The sequence below is a fragment of the Mustela lutreola genome, chromosome 10, assembly GCF_030435805.1.
Source record: "Mustela lutreola isolate mMusLut2 chromosome 10, mMusLut2.pri, whole genome shotgun sequence".
Lineage (NCBI taxonomy): Eukaryota > Metazoa > Chordata > Mammalia > Carnivora > Mustelidae > Mustela > Mustela lutreola.
In genome coordinates this window covers 53,137,297-53,143,497 of record NC_081299.1, presented here as the reverse complement: position 1 = coordinate 53,143,497, position 6,201 = coordinate 53,137,297, and the positions used below count along the sequence as shown (strand labels likewise).

Genomic DNA, 6,201 nt, shown 5'->3' with positions numbered 1-6,201 from the left:
AGTAGCTAGCAGCCGCAGAGAGCGCGGGCCTGCGCCGCAGCCCTGGTGGCGGCTCCCGCGCCCCCTCCTCAGCCCCCTGGCGCGCGCACGCCGGGGCCCTGCGGGGCTGGCTGCTGAGCGAGTCGGCAGTGGGACCTGCGCCGTGACCCGGAGCACTCCCCTACCCCAGCCTGGGCGCACACGGAAGTGGTGAGTATCGCGGAGGGGAGGTGGAGAACCCTGTGGCGGCTGCGGACGGCCGGGCGAGGGGCGCAGCGCCGGCGCTGGCGGGCGACGCGGCCGCCGCTCTTTGCCCTCGGCGAGCCGCGCACCCCCGGCCACTTAGCAAGCGCGGCGCTGGACCGGGGGCCTGGGCGGGCTGGGGGCGTGTGGGTGCGGGCGGGGAGCGGGGGATTTCCAGCCGAGCTGAGCCGGCCGGTGGCTGGGAGGTTGGGGGGGCGGGGGCACCAGGCCGGGAAGCGGGAGGGGGGGGGTTAAGGCTCGCCGCCCCCTCCCCCAGAGCTCACACCAAGTTTTCATAAACAAGCCTGGAACGCGCTGACATCCTGTTTATACCACCCTGAGATACAGGCGCGGGCTTGAGGTCTGACGTCCCTCGCCCTTGCACCGAGAACTTGACCGCCAGCTCTCCGGCAGAACTGTCGTGGGGGGGGGGGGGCGAGAGGAGGTTTTCCGGCCTCCCTACGGAGGCCGAGGGTCGTCGTCGTCTTCCTCCTTTGCCATCCCAGCGAGGGAAAGTTTCTGGGCTTTGGGGCCATGTTTGGGGCTAGAAGAGGGTCCTCTGTGGAATCAGGAAATGCCCCCTCTCCTTTCACGTTCTTTTGGGACCCTGGCCCTAGGCAGCCAGCGAGACCGGCGAAAGACGACGCGTTCTGGGCGAAGAGGGCCAGGGAAGAGGAACAGTGAGAGCGAGCCCCGGGGAAGTGCGAATTCTACTGTAGTGGGACTGATTAATTGAAACTCGGGCTGGTCTCTGGCCTTCTGTCTTACTCCTCACCCATTCCACGCGTGGTCGCCAAGCTTTAAAGGGAGACGTCGCTTTAGCCGGGCTAGTAAACACCCCTCTCAAGTCACCCCCAAGGTTCCAGGGATGTGGGCGCCTTGGATGTCTCTTTACCAAGGAACTTTTTTAAGGAGACTAGATAAAAGGTGTGATTATTGCAGGTGTTCGCATTTTTCAAAAAACTGTGTATTTTCTGTGAATTCTTGTGTGTCCGTTGCGAAGAGGACCCTGCCACTTTTTCTAATATGTAGCTGTGAGCGGTCTGTCTTCTGCCCCTGTTGAATATATGCTATTAACTTTTTTTTTTTCCTTTTTTCTTTTTACGAGCCATAGGTTTTTCTCTCATGGCAGTAGTTCACAGCGGTGTATAATTGTCATTGCTTTCAGGAGAAACGCATTAAAAACCTTGTATAATTAAGTGATGAGTAGAATGCAGACAATTAGATGTGATCATGGAGTCTTTGTTGGCAAATTTTTAAGAAAAGGATTCAAATCATGGGCATATACACAGTGCAATTTTTTTTTTTTTTTTTTTAAGATTAGCATTTTACATTGATTAAATGTTTTTTTCCTCCCTTTCCAAAACCCCATTTTGTGCTGTTTCTTGCTTTTGTTTTTGGTGACTCTGGTATTTTTTTAAGACCAGGGAGTCCTTACTGAAGGATCAGTGTGTTCTTTTGTACTTTGTGGCGAAGGTTAATGGAGACCATAAGGGTACTAGACATTTGGGGTACAGCATACTGTGTATTATGGAGAAAAATGTCTATGTATATAGGTCCAGATCATGTTTAAAGACATAAGTAATCATACTGAGCGATTGTGGACACTTACGAATAGGAATAATCACAACCCCTTCTTAATTCTATATATCATATTAACTCAGCTCTTTCACTGTATCTTAATTTCTCTAAATAGCTGCAAAAATTATTTTTAAATCTGAGGATTGCCATGTGAGATGACACACTCCACACTGATTCCCAGTTCCACGATATACTAATTACAACCATTGGGAAATGATAGAGGGTAAATAAATTATACATGTATAGATAAAAATAATTCAAACATTTTCCAAAATATAATTTCTATAACTACATTTCAATTTGCTCTAATTTAAGCAGTCTTGTATCAGTTTGGTTAATGCTATACTTTGATTATCTTTCTAGTCTTTTTGTATCCACCCTTTACAGATTAAGGTATTAAGGTGAATTAGGCTGCAGAATTTTTGCAACTCAGGCATTTGTTTAAAAGCTGGAAAAATAAAGAATCTTGAGGGTGGAGTTGCTTTTGCAGGAACAGAGACTCGGATTAAATGGCATCAAGAAACTTAAACTGAGTGCTTTTAAGTCAAGATTGTTAGGTCTGCCAGTTTAGATTCTGGGTTCACAAACACTAGTGGTTTCAACTGCAGGCCACAAATTGTAGTGATGTTTCAAAGTTCTCATTCAGTTTCTTCTGAATAGCTTTAGGTCATGCGTATATTAGGACAGAAACCCAGCTGAAGCAAGTATTGAGAACGTGTAGGTTTATATTCACTTTTATAGGAGGAACCCTGATCTATAACTGAGTTAATAAGGTTTATTAGAAAAGACCAAGATCTGTGTTTTCTAACTCCTCTGATAAGTGTTTTTTTCCCCTACATACACACATATTTTATATATTTTCCTTATGTATTTCCTTAATGTATTCTAATGAGATAATATGCCTTTAGAAGATATATCCTTTGAGATGTGAATATTTGTACAAGGAAATTTTTCTTGTTCATTTCCACATTTTAAAAATTGTTTCAAGTGAATGGGGAATTGGTTAATTGACTCAATGTCCCTGAACAAGCAACATCTGATGCTTTGTGATTTCTTGTGGCTCAGTGGTATATGGAGCCTTGTCATAGAATAGAGATGCCAAAAAGAACCTCTTGGATTCTTTTAGACCATTTCTCAACTGGGTATGATTTTGTGCTCAAAGAGATATTTGCAGTTTCTGGAGACATTTTTGGTTATTTTAACTTAGCGGGTGGGGTGAGGTGGGAGGAGGCAGTGTTACTGGCATCCAGTAGGTAGAGGCCAAGGATATTGCTAAACATCCTAGGATGCATGGGGCAGCCCCATACAACAAAGAATAACCTGGCTCAAAAGTCAGTAGCACTGGGGTTGAAAAATTCTGTTTTGGAATGCCAGGTGGGGAACAAGAAGATATGGGGATCTGTCATAGCAAATAGCTTCCCTTCAGTTCCCAGTTTTCCTCATCTGTAGAATGGAAATCAGAGTATTCACCATTTCAGAAAGTTGTTGGGGAAAATCAGGTAAATAACACATAATAAATGATGTGCCACACAAATTATAATTGTTATGGAAACCTATTTTAAATAAATTGTTAGATATACCAGTAGTTGAGGAGTAAAGAGGTTAAGGTTATTGAGTGAAAAAATTGGATGGTTTGGTATTATTGATTTCTTTGTTATAAATTTTTTTTGGGGTAAAGGATTTAATATAGTTTTCTTATTAGAACATGAACTTTTCAGCTCTGCAGGTTTTTTGAACGTAAGAATTGTTTTCTTAGCATAACAGGAGGGAACACTCCTAGAAAATCAGGAAATTGAGGAAAGGAGAAAAGTCATCGATGGTTTACTCCCTTTCCCATTTAAAGACCATCAAATCTTACCAATTTTCTTTTCTGTAAGAGTCCTTAAAATTGGAAGAAGAACTAATGATGGAAAAAGGGGGAACAGCTGGTGACCAGAGAAGTACTATCAGTTTCTATGCCCTTCGTTTTCTCTTTTTTTTTTTTTTTCATAATTACCATGGACAGGTAAATTACATTATGGGAGACATTAGAAAAATTTGTTCATTGTTTTTGTACTCTGTGGCTAACCTCCAAGCCGTGTTCTCATTCGGCATGTTGTTTCCTCTCTGCTTCTTGCTCTCCCCTATACTCGGCTAGGTGTGCCACTGTTGCTTCCTGTCTTGAAAACCCGATGGTAACATGGAGTTTTAAACAGCTGCCTTGTTGAAGTGACCGGGTTTCAGGGGCAGGAAACTACCTCCTGTGAGTATTCTTCCTTCTGAAGTGCACCAGTTTTTTTGGCAACAAGAAAGCATAAAACATTAAGTTCGTTTCCATGATATATTTACTTCTGAGGTTTTATGATCTGTGATTCTAAGCAGCTGGCAGTGGGCTCAAATTTTTCCTTGGTGCTCTGTGAATAAATTGCCCAGTCCCTAGGCAAGACCTGCTTTAGAAGAAAAATGAAAATTTCTTTAAGTCTACTCTAGCCAAAAGACAGAGCTGGTCTTTGTTAGGATATTTTTAATCTGTGGTAACCCAGTTTACTTTACAGTAATATTCACTCAACACTTTGTTCATTCTTCTATTCATTCCGTAAATACTTGTTGAGCCCCTGCTATGAATCTCAGGGTGTGAATAAACTGAACAAAACACGTAAAAATCCTTGTCTTTGTAGAGTTTACAGTCTAGTGGAAGAGCCTTGAAGCTGTTCATTCAGGGTTTCTCAGCTGTAGATTTTACACATACAAAAAAGTAAGTCCTACTTTGGGAATGCAGAATGTTTCCTAGGAACCTTCATGGCACTCCTTTAAAGTCTGAGGACTAAGAACTGGCTTCCTACCTTTGCTCCGTTTTTTTTATGTTGCAGATTAATTAGCTCTCTGTATAAGCAAGCATCTCTGCAGTACCTACTAATTTCTGGTAGATGAATAAGACAGTTTGTATGGAAATAAGCCTGTTGTATATAACTGTCACACAATGGGGGCAATGCTGTAATAGAGGTTGGAATTAAGAGAGTGCTTGGACCCCTGGGGAAAGCTAAACCTAGCTTGAAGCCCTGGCCACTGCTTTTTTGAAGAGGTTTCACTAGAGTTGGGCCTTGAGGAGTGAGTAGGAGTTCTCTCGTCTAGGGATGGGAAGGGAATCTAGGCAGAGATGGAACATGCAAAGGCGGCCAGGTATGTGGTGTGGGTGACAAATCTGGAGGTAGCCACTGTGATTAGAGCAGAATACGGGGAGGCAGCAGAAGGAGGTGAGGCTGGACATGTAGGATGGGGCCAGATTGTGAATGAAGACTGAGGCTGTCCTCAAGTCTTTGAGCAGTGTGACGTCAGGGGCAGTGGTCTGTATTGAGTGAATGGGGAGCCATTCCTAATTCTTGAGCTTAAGCATATAACATCATTAGCAAATGAAACAACTGTGAAACACTGAAAGGATCAGCTTCAATCCACCGATATCTTTTCCTCCCTGTCACAGAAAACATTTCTTACTTATCCACCCCTTATCAACTATCCAGAAGACTGCTAGGAGGCAGGAAATGTTTCGAGCCACAAGAGACGTCATGGAATCCATATGTGCTTTCCCGATAGTAGAGAAAAACCTACTTTGATTTGCTTGTAATTTATAAAGAGTTTCTTGACAGCCCATTTAACTGGTGTTCAAGTCAGTGGGAGATTAACTACTAACGTAAGAGACAGGAGTTACTAAGAGGATGACTCCAAGAAGGTACATTCTCTGAGACAGGCAGTGTTAATTTTTATCTTGGAAGTGAGTGAGAAGCAGAATGAAAAGCAGAACCATAACTCAAAAAGTGAAACAGTCTGGACGATGCCATTTAGTGGAGGGGCAAATGCCATTGTAAATACCCTAGTCGCCGTCACAACACAGGATGGTAATTGGTGTTGCTAATGATGACCAAGCCATTAAGAGGAGGCTGGGTTGTGGAGCATACACTGCAAAGGGCAGGTTAGATTGGTCTCTAGCAGAAAAGGGCAACTCTAGTGGTTGGGCTTTTGGGAGGTGCGCAAGTGGTGGGCTGGGATGGAGTAAGAAGCTGCTGTCACGATTGCAATAGGACAAGCTCAAAAAAGAGGTTTTCTTCAGAATGAGAAGCCAGTGAGGAATCTTTGCTCACAAGAGGTGCTTTAACTCTTCAGGGAAAGAGTTACTTAGGAATAACTTGAACCCAGCTGGGAAAGGCTAAATCAGTCTCAGCTTACTACATCTTGAGATGGAAAACGGAGTTACTGTGTTTTCGCCTTGTTTTTCGTAATCTGTGTTTTTGGTGGCTCAGGAGCCAGTCTGCTTGTTTTGATCCTAGCAGTGATAATGTGGGCAACTTAAGCTTGTTTCCTTATCAATAAAATGAAAGTAAAGAGGGTTTCTACCTGTAAGATTGTTTTGAGGATTGAATGACT

The 6,201-nt window shown here is 43.7% G+C and overlaps 1 protein-coding gene across 3 annotated transcripts in view; it reads left to right on the top strand.

The window, feature by feature from the left end:
• The first annotated feature begins 7 nt into the window (after positions 1-7).
• Positions 8-6,201, top strand: part of JAK1 (Janus kinase 1) — a 121,947-nt gene continuing 115,753 nt past the window's right edge. The window contains exons 1-2 of one of the 3 annotated variants that reach the window (XM_059137106.1): positions 8-189; positions 3,941-4,045. The gene's annotated coding sequence lies outside the window, so the exon portion shown is untranslated. The remainder of the gene's footprint in view (positions 190-3,940; positions 4,046-6,201) is intronic. The other 2 variants (XM_059137107.1, XM_059137105.1) reach the window with 2 other exon arrangements.